Source organism: Triturus cristatus, chromosome 4_1 (assembly GCF_964204655.1).
Source record: "Triturus cristatus chromosome 4_1, aTriCri1.1, whole genome shotgun sequence".
NCBI lineage: Eukaryota > Metazoa > Chordata > Amphibia > Caudata > Salamandridae > Triturus > Triturus cristatus.
This window is the reverse complement of record NC_140585.1, coordinates 995,665,330-995,686,218: the sequence shown is the minus strand read 5'-3', so window position 1 is coordinate 995,686,218 and position 20,889 is coordinate 995,665,330. Positions and strand designations below refer to the sequence as shown.

At 46.0% G+C, this 20,889-nt stretch overlaps 1 protein-coding gene across 1 annotated transcript in view; it reads right to left on the bottom strand.

Moving 5' to 3' along the window:
• OTOGL (otogelin like) overlaps positions 1-20,889 on the bottom strand; it is a 939,358-nt gene that overhangs the window by 6,997 nt on the left and 911,472 nt on the right. The window lies entirely within an intron of this gene.

Here is a 20,889-nt window from a genome sequence, read left to right as displayed (position 1 = left end):
TTGCCGTTGTTTGACGAATCTTTGCGAAAGTTTCAAAACTAATTTGCCAGTCACTTCCGCTGCTCTTTTCAAAATTTCCTGGTGATCCTTCAAGCGTGGGCTGAGAAAAAGGGGGCTACAGCCCAAACTCTTGAATGGAATTTCAGCACATTTGGCACAAAGGTAGCTTTTGGTCCGAAAAGGACCTTTTTGTTAAATGTTGTATGCAACTGAGGCCATGGAGGATCCGCAACCCCTCCTGATCTTGTGCTTGAGATCTGATTGGATGGCAACACTTCAAACCAGGAAGTGTTGGCAGCCATCTTGTGACTCAGTTGAACTGAGTCACAAGAAAAAACAGTTAAAAAGAAGAAATGAGGGCCGGGTAGAAATGCCCTGAACCCCTCGGTCTCTTAGGGGGTCCTACAGGGATCCTCTAGGGCCCACCCCAAAAAAAAAAAGCACGGTCTCCTGCACTTCGTTTAATATAGGCCCCTGGATGTGCCAGGTCCTGTATACCTCTTTAAATATGTAGAAGGGGCACACCGGGCCCCCTCCTAGAATACCTAAAATCCAAGGGAGCACCATCTCTCGGACATTTTTTAATATTTATGTGGAGGTTGCCCTAACGGCAACCCTAGGCCCTGGGGACCGCCACCTCCCCAGGGCAAATTAAGAATATTATTATGATGTGGGGGTGCGAGCCCCCCCTGCAGCCCGGGGATCGCCACCTGCCCTGAGCTACATATAACAGTAATGAGGGGAGCCACGCGGACCCCCCGCAGCCCCAGGGACCACCACCTCCCTGGGGCACACAGTGTTTTTTAAGTAATACAGTGGAGGCTGTAGGGCCTCCCCTGCTGCCCCGGGGACTGCCACCTTCCCGGGGCATAAATACAATAATGAGGGGGGTCCGTTGCAGAACCCTGGGCCACCACCTCCCGAGGCAAATTTGAACAATGGAGGGGGCACGCGTCTACCTTCTTGGAGCCCTATGTGGCCCTGGGGAACACCACCCCCCAGGACTGGCTTCAGCAATTTCCTGAGGTGCCCACCCTCGGGACATTGCCGTGTGCTTTGCCTTGGTGGGAGCACCGCTCCCTCCAAGCCATAGCCAACAAATGTTCCGCTTTCAGCAAGTGAGAGCACAAAATGCCCTCGCTTGCTGAAAGCAGAGCAAGGGTCTGTTTCCCTACCCGCTGTGAAGCGAGCAGGGAAACAGACACATTGTTTTGGGATTCTGGGAGCTGCGGTCTCAAAGCAATGCCGGCTCCCACAGGAGGTGGGTAGCCAGCAGGAACCACAGGGGCCTTGAGGCTCCCCCTGCTCTCACCAAAGTTTTAAATGTGGGCGTCCTGGGTAGGACAAGGATACCAACACTACAGGTTGGGCCCCAGGGGATGGCATCCCCAGGGTGAAATCTCCCCCCTCACTCTTTAAAAAAAGGGGGCAGGAATGGGGTCCCTGGGCCGAAAATGACCTGGGAGGTGGACCGCTCGGCTCTCTTCCCTTTAAATAAAAAAAAAGGCCAGACCCTAGGGAATGGGATCCCTGGGGCCAAAAATATAAAAGTATATGTCTCCCCCAGGTCCCTATTAATTTAACAAAGTTCCGAGCCACCACGCCAGGCCCACCCCATAGTCTCTGGTCTCAGAGCAGTATTTCACACCTCATCAAAGCAGCACTGATAGGCCAGATGGCAGGGAAAGACTAGCTTTTCAGAAGTCACTTTTCCTGTATATTTATCAAAAATCCAATATTGAATTGGATTCTTAATAAATATTAAAAGCAGTGGTGGAACTATATCTGTAGCATATTCCAAACCCCAAAGACAGAATTAACAGATTAACTTCACTTTAGATTTTTCTTCATAGAACCTGCTACAACCCTAACACTGAAAATATCTTCTGGGGGCCAGTCTCTGTAGGAACATTCAAACATTACATTCTTAAATATTTCACTTTTAAATTCCAGGCACCCTACTTTGTGACCTATTTGCTGGGTCTGGTGGCTCAGTGGACTAATACGCCCACTGCAGGGGCCTGTGTTCAACCTCATGGTCACAGGTTCAAATCCCAGCAAGTCCACTCAGTCTTTCATCCATGTGAGGTCGATAAAATGGGTAAACATGCGCTTTACAAATACACATGTTATGTTAATTTGGAGTGAATTTATATGTAAACGTTGGGTTACCCTCCTATCAAAAGGTTATTTTGACTTGTCTGACTAAAAGTTTAAAAGCTGGAGGAGTCAGGCAACACACATAGGCCTGAAGTCTTATTTTTCTTCAAAGTCAAGTGAATGACACAATAAGTATTGAGTCCACAGGTGACATCTAGCTTTCTATTAGCCATTTTTACCATGTTTTGGGGGTCAGAGCACATGCACTGAGGAGTGGACCCAGTGGGCAAAGTTCAAAAAACAGCTGCAAGTTGACACAAAAATGGGTGTCATCATGCAAAAAGAGGCTCTTTCTTACCTAATAGGCATTGTGGTGAATATCCCTACTCTCGAAAAACCGTTCACTCCCTATACTATTTTAAAATGAAAACATGTCCAAAATTATCAATCTGCCTTTTTTCACCAAATTCAGAGTGATTTTACACCAATCCAGCACACCAGATATTTTGATACTTTCAACAAAACAGTTCAAAAGGCTTTTGATGCACACTCTCTCATCCTTAGCCTTGGATCACACTTGGCATCTGCACAATAAAAACCAAGATAAAGTCACAAAGGAGGATGAAAACATAAGATCCCAAAAATAGTAAGGCCTCATTCATAAGAAAATGATGCCGGACGGCTCCGCAAGCCATTTTGCTACGCTGAGCTGTGTCTTTTTCAGGCACGGATGTGTCATATTAACAACAATACAATGCATCCATGTGCTTTCCCCTGCCCTGGTGCACAATTGGCAGCTATGTGCCAGCGCAGACACCCTTGCATCATTTTGCAAGGGTGCCTGTGTTGCAAGTCTGATTGTTTTGTGCAGGCAGGGACACCTTCCTGCAAAAAAACAATTATTGATGGCATTTTCCTGAAAATGCAGCACACATAGAAAGAAGGAAAAAAATGAGAAGTAAAAGTATTTCTCCACGTTCCTCGTTGCACCACTCCTAAGCTTCCCTAGGGAGGCGTAGAACTCTGACACATTCCCAGTTTTACAAAACGTTGTAAATCTGGAAATGCGTCAGTTTCAATGCGATGATTGATTGATTGCATGGGAACACCCACAACAACACCCATGGAAAGCCCCTTTCCTGCAGAGTAATGCATGAAAGGGAGCCCTATTGACAAGGCCATGAAAAGACAGGTAGTGTGGCTTTACGTGGCCTTGTAAATATGGGCAGGCCCATTATGCTGCCAATGCGTCATAAAAAGTTACAAACCAGCGTTGCAATGGGCTTGTAAATGAGGCCCTTAATATATATAAACTTGCCTGGAACGCACTTCACCTCTTGACATTGACGAAGCTGCATTCTTTAAACAAATCATATGATCACAACGCCCACATTTGCAATGTCTCTCACACATAATCAGCACCTTAATCTCCACAGCACATCCTTCCACCACACAGTTCACTCTCAGCCACAGAGTTAGGTATACTTTGCCTTCAAGAAAACCACAATCAGAAACCCAGTTGCCATTCTACATGCTAGTCCTTCACCCCCTTCCTTCATCCCACCACCCACCACCACCACTCTACTATTTTTTCACACTTCCCTGCTACATCACCTATGGAACTCATCATCATTCTGAAGTCTGCTAACCCATGTAGGTTCCATGCCTTTCAGCCCTCAAATTTAACAAACCATTAACTCTTTCCTCTGAAGTACTGTTCTGCCTAACATCACTTTCCAATCAATCCCTCCTAAACGGAATCCATATTCTGTGCTCAAATTAGTTGTATTTGGGGAGCACTAGAGGGCGCACGGTAAGATGGACGCACCCTAGTGCTGCTCTGCCGGGCCGGGCCACAATTTGTCAATTATCTGCCCGAGATTATCGCATCTGCTTCCCAAACTGGACTGGGCAGTATGGTATTGCTCTACTGCAACGGATGGGAGCGAGTTTTGCAACGTTTGATCGCTGCAGCATCGAAAACGTGGACACATAGACTGCTCGGTGAGTGCTCTCAAAATGGCGCCCGCCAAGCGCCCCTGAGCTGTTGTACTGCCGCTGTGCCTGGTGGCTTGAGTTGCGTCCTGCCTCGGCATCTTACACAATGTGACAGCGACGCTGGTCTGAGGTAGCGGCTGGTGTGCTTCTACAGGTCCCAGCGGTGAGAAATCGAGTTTGGAGCAGAGGCGGAGGTGGAGGGCAGAGGCCGCCCGACTGTGGCTCCTGCGCATTGGATCTGCTGATGGCGCCTGGCTGACGATCGTGCGGTTCCCGGGGCCGGCGGTGGTGAGTGGGGTGCAGCGCCTTTGGGGCCCGGATCTGCGGAGGTGGGTGGGGGCCCTGGGTTGGCGCCGTGCTCTGCGAGCTGCTGTTGGGGCTGTTTGGGGCTGTGCACACAGCGGGGCTGCTGGTTCTACATGCCGCTTGGAGTTGGGCCACCGCACTGCCTGGTACCAATACTGCTGTTGGGCTTATTGCTGGCTGCTGGGAAGCTGAGCCCATATCGCCCCTGATTGCCTGTACCTTTCTGCTGTCCCTGGCGCTGGAGGTGTCCACACAGCTAGCAGACAGATTTGGCTGCCGAGTGGCAAGGTGGGACCGTGTGGACTGGGACATTGAGACTGAGCTCTACTCTGATCCCTTGGTATCTATTATTGGTTCTTCCCTTCATATGTGCACCACTAACGCTTGTGGTGTGGTCTGAGACTGGGTGCAGCTGCGTGGTACGCCTCTGGGTGCCTACAGCCTGTTGTCTTTGGAGTGCTCCCTCTACTCTTCACGCGGTGAGGGGCTCCTTCTTTGTTGGAAACCTCCTGTTCTTATTCATTGGGCTGTCCGGTGAACATATTTCCACGTCTGTGACTTAACTAAGAGGTGCTGGGGCGCACCGCTTGTATCTACTATGGGGAGAATAGACAAGACACAGCCTCGCCTCACGCTCGAGGCTCAAAAACCTTCTAAGTCCTCACAGAAGGCCGCCTCGGACTCAGAGGCGGACGCTCATGGAGATAACCCCTCCACACTGGAAGCCACTCTATTAGCGCTGCAACCTTCAATCTTTAGAGGGCACGATGGTGGCTGTGTACCATCGACTAGATCATTTGTCTGCACAATTCGAGAAACAAAATATCCTCATGGGGGAAGTTGAACAACGTGTTTCTGCAACAGAGGATGGACTGAGCGAGGTGTCTGGCAAGACACTTAACTTGGAGAAGGTGTTGTCCATCATCCAAGCCAAGAATGAGGATTAAGAGGCGCGGTCTTGGCGCAATAACATCAGGCTGACTGGGCTGCCGGAGTCCACCAATGTGGGGAGAATGGGGACTTATATTGAGAACCTTGTTAAAGACATCTTTGGAACTGAGCACCTATACCACATGTTCATTGTTGAGCAGGCCCATCGCTCTCTTGCGGCTAGGCCAGCACCTGGCGCCACTCCTCATCCCATCATAGCAAGACTCTTAAACTATAGAGACCGGGACACTGTTTTGCATCTAGCCAGGGACAAAGGGACTATCGAGCACCAGGGCAACACTTTGGCTTTTTCTCCAACTTCACAGTGGCTATGCAATCCGCTAGAAGGGAATTTCGTGCAGTGAAAAAATTCCTACAATCTGAAAGGGTACCATACTCCATGCTATATCCCGCACGTCTGCGCATAGGGCCAGATGGTGATTCAAAACTTTTCTCTAACCCTAAAGCTGCCCTTGAACATGCTAAACAATTGAAACACAGGTGGCGCGAGTCCAGCACACCTCATGGCGAAGAGGATTGATTTATAGAAGTGCTCCTTGTTATTGCTTTTGTAATTTTTATTGCTCACTCAGAGATGTAATATGTATATGGTTTTGTACGTGTGGATGTTTGTTGGTGGGGAGTTTGCCACTTCAAGAAGCTATTGTGCTTACGTTATAATGCACGCTGTTGTGAATTGGATTTGATACCTTGGCACAGGTACTAGACCTGCTTGGCCACCTCCCACTGCATGGAAGGCTAGTAGCACTCTTTGTTCCCCAAATGGATGTACCCCAAATGCAAATTTGTTTTGCTTGTTCTTGTTGCGGGTGAATTTCATTGAATTGGGATGGCTTTGGCAAAGTTTGGGATGCTGAAGTGGGTGGGTTTCGATGGGGCAGGCTGCTGTTGTATTTACTCTATGCATTTGTTGTAATGATCGGTTACAGTGCTTTAGCTATGCATGACATGATGTATAGCGCTGGTATATTTATAATGCTGGGTGGGTGGTATGAGTGGTGTGGTTAAGTTCATTACTTGGAATGTGCGTGGCCTTAATTCTCAGAAAAAGATCAGATCTGTTTTGGCACACTTGGATAGACTGGAGGTGCAGGTAGCCTTACTCTAGGAGACGCACCCCACTACGGAATCAGCGCAAAAAATTGGTGTGCGTTGGGCAGGTGCGAGCGTTGAGTCTTCGTATTCCACCTATTTGAGGAGTGTGATGATACTTGTTAAAAAAGGGGTCCCCTTCACTATGATTAAGACTGATAAGGATGAGCATGGGCGAGTGGCGATTGTGTATGGGCAACTGCGGGGCACAAGTGTGTTATTGGTTAATGTGTACTTGCCAAACACTGACGATCCGTCCTTTTTTTCTGATGTGTGGCGCCGAATTTCGGGGTTTCCACCAGCTGTGATAATCTGGGGGGTGATTTCAATGTTTGTCTAGATATAACATTAGATAGGGTCAGTAGTGGCACAGGGTGGCTTAAGCAGGCAGCGGAGTTGCTTTTAGGGATATTGGATGTGTGTCAACTGCATGATGTCTGGCGTCTCCAACATCTTGGGGGCCGCAAAAGTACGTTTGTCTCCTTGGTACATGGGACTTGGTCCCGAATAGATTTTTGGCTTGTCTCCAAGGCCATCTGCACCTGGACAGTGCGGGTTGGACACATGGCTCGTACACCTTCAGACCACTCTCCAGTGGTTCTTGAATTGCAGGTACCCAAGTGTGAGAAACAACCATTTGCATGGAGGCTTCAACCTACTGAACTCACTGACCCGGTTTTTAGGTACACTATTAGCGGAGCAATTTGTAAATTTGTTTGAGAAAATGAGGGTTCAGTTAAGAGCGCCGGTATGCTGTGTGAGGCGTTTAAGGTGACTATTCATGGGGAGTGCATCGGAGCGCAATCTGGAGTGCTACGAGATCTCCATCGCAGAATAAATAAACTGGTGTCTGATATATCTACACTTGTGCGTGAATATGAGAAGAATTCCTCCCCACACACGTTAGCTAGGATAAGAGATCTGGTCACTGACCATAATGAAACTTTCGATCAGTAACTGTTGCATCGCTCCAGGCGCGGTACTGCTCACTAATATGGGGAGGGGGAGTCGTCCTAGCCGATCCCTGGCTCAGAAATTGGCAGCGCCGCATAGTCAAGAGTGTATTAGGGAACTCTTAGATGAGCAACGGGAGAGTTAGAAATGGGGGTCTCTAGTTGGCAAGTGCTTGCACCTTTGTCCAAATAGGGACCCTTCTTCCTAGTCAGGATAAGGGAGTTACACTCCTAAAATAACCCCTGCTCACCCACTTGACACGAGCAGTCAGGCTTATCTTAGAGGCAGTGTGCAAAGCATTTGCACAGTACCAACAGTGATACTGTGTAAGCACTACAAAAGGACACCACACCAGTTTAGAAAAATATCCAATATTTTTATATACTTAAGACAAGACCAAAACAATATAAAATCCACAATGCAGTACTTAAAAATCTTCAGTTATCAGAGTATCCTTGAAAAACTGTTCCTTGATGTCAATAGCTCCGTCCGGGGCTATCACGGCGTCATGAAAAACAAATCCAAACAGTTCTGGCTGACCGCGGCATCGCGGGTCAGCTACGGTGTCAGGAAGACCCCCAAACAGTACCTTTCAGAAATGCAGGGCGTCGATGACCTCTCGTTGAGCTTTCAAAAACACGGCGTCCACAGGCATCGGTTCAGGAGGTCGGTGTAGGAGTCGTCAGGGCCCTCGAAGAACTCCTCTTTGTTGTAGTCAGGAGCGCTGGCGTCAGCAGGCATCGGGTGCTGTGGTGCGATGTACAGCGGTGCAGCGTGAGGTGCCTTCAGGTCACGGTGCGAGCAGCGGCTCGGTGGCGGCATCAGATGGCGTCGTCAGTGAGACCAGGGTCGCGCTGTGCGATGAAGGCGGTGCTCGTCACCGTGCTGGCAGGTCACGGTGCAGCAGCAGTATCGTCGTTGCTGAAGCGCTTTCGTCAGCTGACGAACTGGAGTCGATGGCAACGGCATCGGTAGGCCAAGGCCAAGGCTGCGGTGTGGGATGAGGGCGGTGCGTCGTGTAACTTTACGAGTGGTGCCCTCGAACAGCAGTGCAAGCAGCGGCATCGAATCCGGCATGGAGCAACGTCGTTGGGGATACCAAGGCGTCGTCGTGAAGTGAGGCGGTGCGGAATGCGGTGCCCACAGGTCACGGTGCGAGCAGCGGCTCGGTGGCAGCATCAGCAGGCGTCATCGGTGAGACCAGGGTCGCGGTACGGCGTTGGGCGGTGCCCTCTGCGGTGCCTTCAGGACACAGAGTCAGCAGCGGCGTCATAGACGGCGTCGGGCTTGAAGTCTTTGCTGTGCCTGAGACTTCTTGAACAGGGGGCAAGCGCTACCTCAAGCCCTTGGAGAAACTCACAAAAGTAGATTGCAGAAAATTCAGTCCTTTCACTGCCCAAGACAGAAGCAGCCACTGCAGGCCAAAACAGCAAAGCACACAGCAAAGTGGTAGTTCCTCCTCGCAGCTTCTCCAACTCTTCTTCTTGGCAGTCTTCTTGATCCCAAAAGAGTTCTAAAGTCTTGAGGTTTGGGTCCCAATATTTATACCAGCAATGCCTTTGTCCTCGAAAGGCAGAGGGGCCTGGACCTAGTTCATACCAGTTTTGGGTGCTTCCTGCCAGTGCGCACCTTCTTCTTTTGTCAGTGTGGGCCAGGGTCCTCAGACGCACCACAGGAGGTGGAGCCAGCATTGTGGAAGGCAGGCACATCCCTATTCAGACCCAGGTGCTACTCCTCCCACCCATCTATGTGCAGATAGGTCTATTCAGCCCTGTGCTGACTCACCCTGTCTCCTGGAGTCTTCCCCAGCCCCTGTCACTCACAAACCAGACAATGCATAAGCTAGCAGAGGCAGGCTGGATGGTCAGGTCAGAAAATACCCAATTTCTAAAAGTGGTATTTTCAAACACAGAATGTTAAAACCAACTTCACTAAAATATGTATTTTATCATTCTGAGTTCAGGCATACTAAACTCGACTTTCTACCATGCTCCCTGGGTCAGTTAGGATTATAAGATGTTATAATCAAACTGCCCACTCCGGCCTATGGGGAACAGGTAGCCTTGCAATAGTGAAAAACGAAGTAGGCTGTAATTCACTATCAGGACATGCCACACACACCAGAGCATGTCCTACCTTTCACATACAATGCACTCTGCCCATAGGGGTACCTTGGGCCTACCTTAGGGGTGTCTCACATGTAGAAAAGGGAAGGTTTAGGGACTTTCAAGTGTGTGCACTTGCCAAGTCGACATGGCAGCCGCAGGCTGCGCACAGGCTCTGCAATGGCAGGCCAGAGTTACACTTTACGGGCTGTTTGTGTGGGTGGCACAATCCAGTGCTGCAGCCCTCCAACAGCATTTGATTTACAGGCCCTAGCACTCACAGTGCACTTTACTAGGGACTGACACATAAATCAGGAAAATACCAATCCATAACACAGTTTACATAGAGAGCACTTGCACTTTACCACAGGACAGCAGTGAGAAAAGTGCGCAGAATCATTACACCAGCAAAAACAGAGTTAAAACCGGGAGGTCAGAAAGGAAAAACTCAGGGGAAACATGCCAAAAGATGCCAAGTCTAACAGGGAGGCACACTACTTGACTCCCGAAATTAGCGATATAGTTTTAAAGTTTTACACCGCACTCTATGCGGCCAGGGATGTCCCGCCGATCGCAGAGATAAATTCCTATCTTGAAGGCATTGCATTAGGGTGGCTTTCAAATGCGCACAGGGAATACTTAATGCAGCCTTTTGATGTAGAGGACGTCAAATTGGCTGCTATGTCATTACCTACCTGTAAGGCAGCTGGTATGGACGAGCTTCCCAGCAAAATTTTATAAATCTATGATTTGATTATAGATCTTGCTCCTATGTTATTGGCTGTATTTGCGGAGGCTTATGAAGAGGGGAAACTCCGGCCTACCCTTAAAGAGGCGTTGCTGGTAACCTTGTTGAAACTGGATAAATCCGCCAATCCTATAGACCTCTCTCAATCATCAATATAGACGCCAAGGTCCTGGCAAAGATGATTGCCACTTGGTTGCAACAGTTGATCCCTCTCTTAGTCTTGCCTGACCAGTCAGGTTTTGTATGTGCGCGCTCTTCTACACATAACCTGCGAACTGTGTTCTCCACGTTACACTATTTCGACCCAGACTTCCAGGTGGTTGCAGTGCTGCTTGATGCAGCAAAAGCTTTTGACTCCACTGGGATTTCATGTTCACGGTTTTAACTAGAATGGGTCTACCCCCGTTTTTTCTTCAATGGCTTAGAGTGCTGTATGCTGAACCAGTCGCACGTGTGTGGGTCAATGGTTGGGTGTCCTCGGCATTCCCCATAGGCAGAGGCACGCGGCAGGGATGCCCCCTGTCGCCAATGCTTTTTTCGCTTGCGCTAGAGCCTCTGGCCTGTAAACTCAGACAAAGGCATGCAGCAGCGGCATTAAGGTTTCGGCAGAGACCACTTGTGGTCACCTTATATGCCGATGATGTGCTTTTATATGTCCGGGACCCTGCCACTTTTTTACCTGAATTGCTACGGGAGTATGTAAAATTTGAGCGATATTCTGGCCTCGGTATTAACTGGTCAAAGACGGTGGTGTTTCCACTGACGGCTGGTACTAGGGAGTTGGAACTGGATTTCCCGCTGACGTGGACTCATGATCCTGTGCGATACCTTGGGGTGTGGCTGCACAGAGACCCCGATAGGGTGATATCCGAGAACTATGGTCGGGCTATCATGCGCATTACTGAGCAGGCAGAGCGGTGGGCACACCTGCCCCTCTCCCTTGCAGATCAGATTGCAGTTGTAAAAATGACCTTCTTACCCAAGCTGCTTCATTTTTTTGTTAACATTCCAATCAAATTAAACATTGCGCTATTTCAGACGTTCCAATCCATAATCCTTACATTTGTATGAGGTGGGAAGAAGCCTCGATGTAGTTGAGATGTTTTGGTGCAGCCCTTTGACCAGGGTGGGTTTGAGGCTCCTGACCTCTGACTATATTATTTGTGCACGCAGGCACAGTTTGTGCACTAATGGCATTTTTGCTCCACAGTTTCAACCTCATCTTGCTATTGAATCCGATGCTGTACTCCCATTGCCTCTGCAGGCAGCGACCTTTTCTGGGGGTACCTGAGGCCCTAGGACTGAAATTAACCCAGTGATGTGCACTGCATGGGCTTGGAAGATGCTTGCAAAAAGGGGGCGACTCTCATATTTGTATGTCCCGCTGTTGCCACTGGCCTCACACCCTGACATTTCTGCGGCAAGGTAGAAGCTTGCCCTGCGGGAGCTAGCAGCTGTAAGCTGTAGGTCTATCCCGGAACCGGGTCAGTTCAGGTCACTGCAAGATGTACAGGGGACTACAGTTCGTGGATTCATGCTATGTTTCACCTATGTCAGAACCATTTACCCGGATTACCCGAATTAACCAGTGACTCTGCTGGCACTGCAGGCTATGCTGGGGGGGAGAAGCGTAAGGGCCTAATCACCAAATTATACAATGCCTCCTTGCAAAAACGTGAATTTGGGGAGCAACCTTCCTATCTTAGATGGCAGACTGCACTGGGGCCTGTTCTTACACTGGACTTTTGGTAAAACTTGCTGTGAGCTAACTGGTCGCCTCACGGCGAATTGTAATCTCCGTATTATCCACTTTAAATATTTACATCAACTATAGTATACCCCTCTGCAACTTAGTAAGTATGGTCTGCGTGAGTCTGCTAATTGCGTGCGGTGTGGACATGCTGACGCTGATTTCTTACATGTGGCCTGGATGTGTGCTGGCGTATTTGCATTTTGGTCTAAGGTGGTGAGTGTACTCACTGATATTGTGCTGGAACCGGTGAACTGTACGCCTGAACTCTGCTTGCTTGGATATGTGAAAAACTTAAAGCCCTGTAATAGATGGATAGTTACAATTTCCACCCTGTTTTCCAAGAGAGCTGTTGCGCTATGCTGGGGAGGGAAAACCACTCCAACTGTGTAAAAATGGGTCCGTGATTTACTCTATTGCAGGGATCAATTGGAGATTTATGCTGAAGAACTACCTGAAGCCTCACATCCTAGGGATTTCTGGGCACCACTTACTGCATATTTGCTCACTCATCCGGATTTCACATGAACTGTTTGGTATTAGCCCTTACTGTCTGGGGGAGAGTTGCTTTATTATGTGAAGCCTTCTCCTCGAATGTGTTTCTGATCCTCCACTCATGCTTGTCTATGATGTACAGTTTACCTTAAATGCACGATGCACTGTCGCCTGTCCTGTTGGGGGGGTGGGAAGGGGGTTTGTTCACTCATCAATATTGCTATTCAAATTGTATTTATTTGATTGTCATCATGCTTACTGAAACCAATAAACATATCAAAAATAATGTATTTTTACTTCTACTAGGTAAAACACTACTGACACTTCCTCCCCATTTAAGCATAGAGCAGTATCACTCCCTTTCTCCTCGATGGTACAGAAGTGCCTAGTCTCCAACTAACTCTTCCTATATATCTCTCATCCAATAATATTCTAAACCCCTTCCAATTTGGCTTCTGTACCAGATCCAGTGCCCTCCCACATCAACAAAAATAACCTCTGCTCACTAGAATCATCAATTTTTCAATTTTAATTTCTCTCACCCGATCAGGGGCTTTTGACTCTGCAGCTCACCCAATACTACTCCTCTCCCTCCAACTCTTTGGTATCACTGACACAACTTCAGTGTTTTCCCTTTTACCTATCTGACTGCTCGTGCTCAGTTGAGTGGGACTCCAAAAGACCCCGACCAAATCCTCTTCATGTAGGTTTTCCCCCAGGATCAGTTCTAGGGCTTCTCCTAGTCTTTCTCTACACGCCGCACTTGGTAGCATCAATTTCTCCTTTAATTTCTCATAACTTCTCTAAGTCAACAACACACAAATCATCTTGTCCTGTCCCACCCATCACTCCCATTCCTGCATATATATCCCTCTGATCTTCCAAAATTTGATGTTTCCTCTATTTCATCCTCCTCTACTCCCATCACATATCCAAGCACTATCCACTTTGCTCCTAACAGTTTATCCTTTGCTGCCTCTGGTAAGTATATAGGTGTACTGTTCATAGCTTCAATGTGTATGGAAGTATTCATTTACCACCACCATCTCAGAAGCATATTGTCATATCTTGAACATATGAAGCATACAACTATGCCTCCGATTTCATACCTCTAAGGCACTAATTAATTGCCACGTTTCACCAAAATAGACTATTGCAACGGTGTGCTTGTGTGTGTTACCATACTAGACAAGGTGGTTAGTCCTGCAACCATGACCTTATTAAACCTACCCAGACACACATCCAAGCTAGGTGTCTCAGAGCTACAAAAAGGACCCTCAATAATCTGTTAAATATTCTGTTCAAAGAGATACATGATAGTTCCCGGCATTACCTCACTATTATGACATACTACACTCTATCCAGAAATGTGCCTTCCTCACACCAAAAATTATTGGTCAAACCTACCTCCTTATGTGCGGCCTCAAGATTCCAATCTTTTTGTCTGCCAGGCCCCCATTGCCTTGCTCCCTGACATCTGTACCTGACCCACTCTTAATGAGTTTAAAACATTAGCCTATAGAGCTATCTCATGTAATTGGACTGGACAAATACATAAAGAAACACACCACAATCAACCTTTAACAAGTCCATCTTTTACATATTAAATGCAGCCTTGTTTGTTTGGCTCACTGATCAGAGCTCACAAATCAGCTTATGTGTACAAAGGTTTCAATCAACTTCCCTATTTTATGTTGACCTTATGTACAGCAATTCTGCTAAAAACGTCAATGTGCTGATGCCCACTAAATATATATGAGTTTAGCAAAGTATAATCAAATACTTTGTTTAAACACAATTTGCTCAGTTTATGGGATTTCATGTGACCTGCTGTTTTCCCAGAGTTTTGATTTTCTTAATCTCTAGGTCCTATTTTCTGCGTCCACATAAAGCAGCTTCAGCCACTCTGTGCTCTTTGCCCAATGGCATTTTCCTTCACTTACAAGGCAGTTTCTAATACTGAAGGTATGTTGTTACATGGTGTCAAGACACTAGTTTGACAATGTGTGGTGTAAAATATTGTACATCATAAGAAATTGGGGCATTGGTTAAGGGAGGGGATGACCCACCTTAAACAATAACCATAATCCTTGTTAGGGTGAATCACAAAATTCACTAAATTAACCCAAGCTCACCCCCTCCCATAACTATGGCACAGAGCTGATGGCAACATGTAAACATTTTATTCAGTACCACAACAGTAATGGAGGCAAAACAAAAGAAAAATCTCATATGAATTTAAAAAAACAGAGTAAAGTTTAATACATAAAATAACACCAAAACAAAAAATCCCCAAAAAGGGACCCAAGAAATTAATTTCTAAATAAAAGTATCTCCAAAAAGTGTGAAGCTTCACGGTCAACTGCTCACAGCAGACTGGGTCCTAGACGTGATTTGAGGTCGACCATTATGGTTTGAAATTTTACCTCTGTACTTAGTCTCTGAAATTGAAGTCCAAAATCTTCAGCTGGGCAAGGAAGCAGGCTGTAGCCAAGGAGGGCTCCATAAAGTCTGATAGTCATCGGACAAGGTCTGAGGAAGCTGTTAATCTTTGGCATGAAAGCTCAGGGCAGGAGAAATTCAAATTTCATGTTAGGTCCCTCTTTGGCTGGATACTTTTGATGCATCCGCCTTCAGAAGATTTCAACATTCACACTTTGTCACTGTTTTGGAACTCGAATCATCCAGTGTGACAAGGTGGAAAGATGTAGCCAAAGAGGGCTCCACCAAGCAAATACCTTCTTTATGATGTCCCGCTGAATCAGATTTTCTGCTGCAGAAACCTTAGAGAGGGGAAACTTACATTTTCTGGCTAGCTGCAATGCTGTTTTGGCAGGTTCCGCTTGGTCCCCCAGAAGCCCCAGGTTTCTAACGCTGTTGACAGGAGTACACTTTGACACAGCCCAGGGTTCCATGACCTCAGAAACAGCACTTGAGGATCAAGATTCACTCCAGCAGAGACCATCATCATGGTTAAAGTCAGGACCAGTTGAAACTGGTCAGCTGTGAAGTTACAGAAAAAGTCTCTTGTAGCTTGTTGTGTCCCTGTCCCTTGAACAGGAGGTCAACCCTCTGATCTTTGGAGTCCAATTGCTTGTCCTGGGTACAAGAGGAAGATCAGGTCCAGTCAATTAGGGCTCTTCTAAGGTCTCAGGAAGCAGGTTTAGTCATCTTCTGATCTTCTCCAGGTCTAGGGGTGTTCAGAGGAGGGTACTGTGAATGCCATATTTATGCCTGGCACTAGCCTGTGGGTGGTAGTGACCTCTGGATCCTCTCTAACCCTACACACTTTTTTAGCATTTCGTGCATGCTCTACATAAAAAAAAAATCCCACAGTGCCTCTCTGCATATATCCAAGATAGTGAAACCCTTTTCCCCTTGTGCAGAGCCAACCAGAGGTGTGGTGAGGGAAATTAGCCCCCCCCTCTTCTGTGATCACTTGAAACCTGTTCTTGGGGCAGCTCCCTCTCCACTGTGATTGGAGCCTGGCTCACTGCGGGAACAAAGAAGGGGCCTGTCCAGGTGTCATCTGACATCTGCCTGTGACAGGGGAGGCCCCTTTGAAGATAATTAGGTTTCTGGGCACTGCCCAAATTGCCATCTTACCAGAGGAACAGAAACACCTCCCCAAGCCCAAGTGAGAGTATTTTCAATCCTCATTCAGGGTTGAGCACTCAGATGGCTGCAGTTTTCTTAAATACTGAACTCAAACTCAATGCCCAAGCTAATTGCACTGTGGCAAACACAAGGAGACGATGGATGGACCCCTGAAACTTTTCAGACACTCACCCCCAGTCACAGATCGGGTTGAATCCATCATTGTTCTTTAGCTCACTTCACCACCCCAGTTCAGACCCAGCCATATGCAAATCAGTCTTGACCCTGTTCCTCACCGGAACAGTCTAGCTCGAACTGTCAAGCTAGGTCTTCCCTGGACTGGAAACAAGCATCCTGGGACCCATTTCGGTGTAACACCCCTCGTCAGCCAGGCTAGCTTGAATCCAGTGGCAAATTGAGCAAGGGGCCCACATCGGGGCATACCCTGCCAACTTAGGGTGAACAAAGCAAACATAAGGAGATGATGGATGGAGCACTGAAAATGCCTTGTGACAACCTGCTACTGGATCATAAAGATGCTCAGGAAAGGTTTTCCTCTTATCCCTCAGCCTGCACAAAATCAGGTTGCATTAGCCCTGGTTATGTCCTGATTGGACCATTACAATTTGCTCTATTTGAACTCCAACATTAGTACTCAGCACAAACTCCAAGTAGCACAGAATGTGCTTGCTAGAATAACTCTTGACATTCCCAGGCGCCAATCGGCTACTATGGGGTTGGGGGACCTACATTGGCACTCCATCAGAAAGCGCATTATGTTGAAAGCACTTGGTACAGCGCATAAGGCCCTTTTTCTCCCCAGTCCTGTGAGGATTAAAGATATGTTTCACTGAAATTTTCCAAGTAGAAACCTGTGTTCGGCACACTGAAACCTGCTTGCTGTGCCTAGTACTCGAAAGAAGAAATGGGGAGATAGAGCCTTCTCAATTGCTGCAAGTGAACTCTGGAACTCTCTTCCGCAAAGCATGAGGGCTATCTCACAGTTGTTGCCTTTTAGGAAAACATGTAAACCTGGTTTTATAGACAACTTTTTTCAGGTAGATTTACTGTTAGGCTTTAGCTCTGGACAGCCGTTTATAGCACCTGGATGCTTTTGGGTAAGCTCTACAAATTCTAAATCAAATCAAACAAAATCAAATCAGATGATGGCTAATGCCAACTAGCCTCCAGGGGCATTAGCAGGTAAAATGTGACTTTCTACAATTACCGGTAATATTTATTAAAACTCGGACTTCATAAGTGAATTCGGCTTTTATTACATAGTGCAAAGTGTCCAAGGATGACATTCCTAGCTTGTTTCCTAGCAGGAGATAGCATTATTAAATGTAATACTGCATCCCGGTGTTGCTACAGTGAAAATAGCTTTTGGTGCCTTTTCATTGTAAGGACATGAGTAACATTACATTTCTACATGTCCTTTTTAATGCCATTCACCCGCTCTTTTGGGCAGTAAGGCCTACTGAAGGGGACTTGTTAATATTTAAATGAAATGTTTACACATGTCAAAAGGGTTTACTTTGGCAGGTCGAATTGCAGTTTAAAAGCTGCATTAGTCAGGCTACAATGCTAGGCCTGAAGCCATGTTTTACACTGTCACTGTAGTGAATGGCACAATAGTTGTTGCAGTTGACTAGTGACACGTAATTTACAGGCTCTGGGTACATTTTGTACTATAGACTAGGGACTTATAGGTAAGTTAAATATACCAGTAAGGTGTGTACCAATTTCATCATGTTGAAAGGAGAAGTACATGCATTTTACCTTTGATAAGCAGGAGTAAAGTGCATAGAGATCTACAACCAGCAAAAACAGTTAAGGCAAAATTCTGAGGGTACACCAAGTAAAAGATGGTAATTTTCCACATACATATTTCTTCCATACTTGTAAAGTATGATTTTATTGTTTATAGTTCACAAATGTGTCTCTGTGACCCAGCAGATCACAATGCAGGTTGTCAGATCACAAGAGAGTTTTTCCAAATAGGTCAAACTAAATTAAAACTGCAAACACATAATCTTTTAAAGGTGATAATGATTATTTAGATCGTTTCCACATATAGGTAGTTTTTCATAGTCACACAAATGTCTGCTTTAGAGATAGTTGCATTTCCCGAGTCTGTGCTACTCCCAGCTTAGACAGTCAACAGGTCAAAGGCTCCCTAGACAATGAGAAGCATTTCTGTTGGAGCTATCAGACATTAACTTGGTTCTTCTAAGAACCCATGAAAGGACCATTTTCTGGAGTTATTTTCATGATAGAGGGTTTCCAGCCACATTGATTGAAGTGCTCTTTGGGGATCTGTTTGTGATTTCATACATACATGTGAAAGGGTTTTTTTCTTTCACGGATAGTTTGGTTTTTGTGGGAGGAGTGGGAATACATTTCGGATTTTGGCTAGAATTCTGCTTACACTTCTAAAATACCTCAATGTGGGATTCTTGAATTTGGTTGTGGGAGATTGTGTGCTACAAAGATACTCTAAAAGCAGGTATTTCATCATACTGTAAGAAAAAAAGGGAAAATATTGCAGCTGGTGTATGATACGGGAAGATATCCACAAGCTCTAAATAGGCAGGAAATGTCTGCAGATTTCTTGACTGAATCAAGGAAACGTCCACTTTCGACCCCATTCCTTTTGGGATTCGGGGTGGCGAATTAAGGGGGTGTAGGTGCAGGAGACCAATGACAACTCTCAGTGAAGGTTTTGCGAAAATGAACTTTTTTAAGAAGCTCTATTTCCTTTAAGGAATGTGGGCTACCTTAAAAAGGTTTTGTTGTTTACAAATGCAAGAACCAGGATGGTGGTCTGCTGTCCCTTGCAGGCCACCATGTATGGTATTGCAGCCAATCACAGGGTGAATTAACAAGGCAGATTATTCTGTGAAACCTGTGTTCCTTATTTAAAAAAAAAAAACATACTGGTCACAAAAAGTCAGTACACAATTGCAACTACTTCTATCCACCAGCATAAAAGCACACCTAACCCTAAAGGTTTTCTAAATTATGTGGCAAAGAAATGCAAATTATGCAGCACTTACTCTAGCAGTACTATTGTAATCAATTTTAGCTAGCAATACATTTTTTGGACAGTCTGCAACTAATGTGGCAATTTATGTGACAAATGTGTTAAATTTACTAAATATGAAGTAAGCACTCCAACCAGAGAATTACATGAATCTGATGCCCTTCACCGTTGTTCATTGTTTTATCAATAATTTATTATTGAAATGTAAACAAAGTCTAAACATTTTTTCAATGTTTGGTAAGCAGTAAATAATGTCCCTCTCTTAGTCCGGGCGAGGGTTTCAAAGGCATGGTAGTAAGATACATCCATTGCTTTCTACCACTCAGGTATGTTACACCAATGAGAAATCTGTTTACTACAGTTCCGTGTGTGTTCCATGATAAACTAAAATATATACGTAAACAAGTAACAAGATGAAACTCAAGGAGTGTTGAAACTCAACTTTCAGCAAAGTAACAAGATGAAATAAAAAATATTTGATTAAATACATATATATGTGTGTGTGTGTGTGTGTGTGTGTAGTATTTAACTGTCTGTCACAAGCTGCTTCTGCATTTCAGCTCTTATTAGTGTGTGAGCTATCATACATTGCTCTCCTTAAAAAATATTTTTCCTTGTTTCGAATTGGGTACCCAGAAAGGTTAGACTTCAGTTTCATTAGTACTTTGTGTGTTACCAGGGCTTTAAGTGGGCTGGGTCCTGGCGGTGTGTAGCACCGCAAGTTTTCAAAAGGAGGCCTTGAAACGGGTCCCTATGGGGCTCTGGTTTATGCCTTGGTAGGGGGTACATTTTTTCCCAGACTGCAGTGAGAGTATGCAAATCGATGTGCTTCTGCTCATTTTGCTCACTTCTCGCAGGTGGAGAAATTACGGCATGACGTCATGCCAGGTGAGCGTTGTAGGGGAATGGAAGTCATTTAAAGAGAGTCATTTTCTCTCTGGATTTCCCTTCTCTTTTCGCAATGCAGGTGCAGCAACAACAGCTCGGTGTCAGCCATTGAGGTGGGAGCATGGTAAGAGGTCCTCATATCCCCTATAAGCTTTACAGGGTTGGTGCAGACAGAAAATGTGAAATGTAGCAGCTAGCGACCAAGGCCAAATAAACTTTAATATTTGGAAATGAGTTTGTTCCAAATCCATTGCAGATAAATAAGCGAGGGCCTTCTACTCTTGAACAAAAGTGGGCATTAAGTGATGGAATTGGGTGCGAATCGTCAATCGATTGTAGCACATTCTCTGCTGTCAGAAGTGAATAGCATGTGCAGTTTTTGATGGTTTGTCATTCCCAGAGCTGCTGTCATTCAGACATCAGGCAAGCCTGGAACGAGGGAGTCATTGTTGGACCTGTGATTATACATTACCCCTGACTGCATGAATGGTGAACTGCTGTTCGTGAATTGTGGGTGGGGGGAAGTGCTGTGAGTAAAGTAATGTATAGCGATCACTGTTCAATCTTGGTGTGGCGATTTATGCAATCGTTATTTCCCCTCACTAATAGGATGATTGTGCACATTGCTTCTTAGCTCTGCTGTTTTTGTTGGACGGTCCTAGTTTCAGTAGTAGTTAACACATTGAATTATTGTACTACAACTGAGTGCAGTCATTTTGATTTAAATCTGCATTTGTCAAATTGAGTAAATACTGTTTAACTATGGGCATTGTTTATTAATGTCAGTGACATATTTTAGCCTATTTGATTTGCCGTTATTTTAGTTGGTTGTAGACGATGCAGAGATAAAAACAAAGTC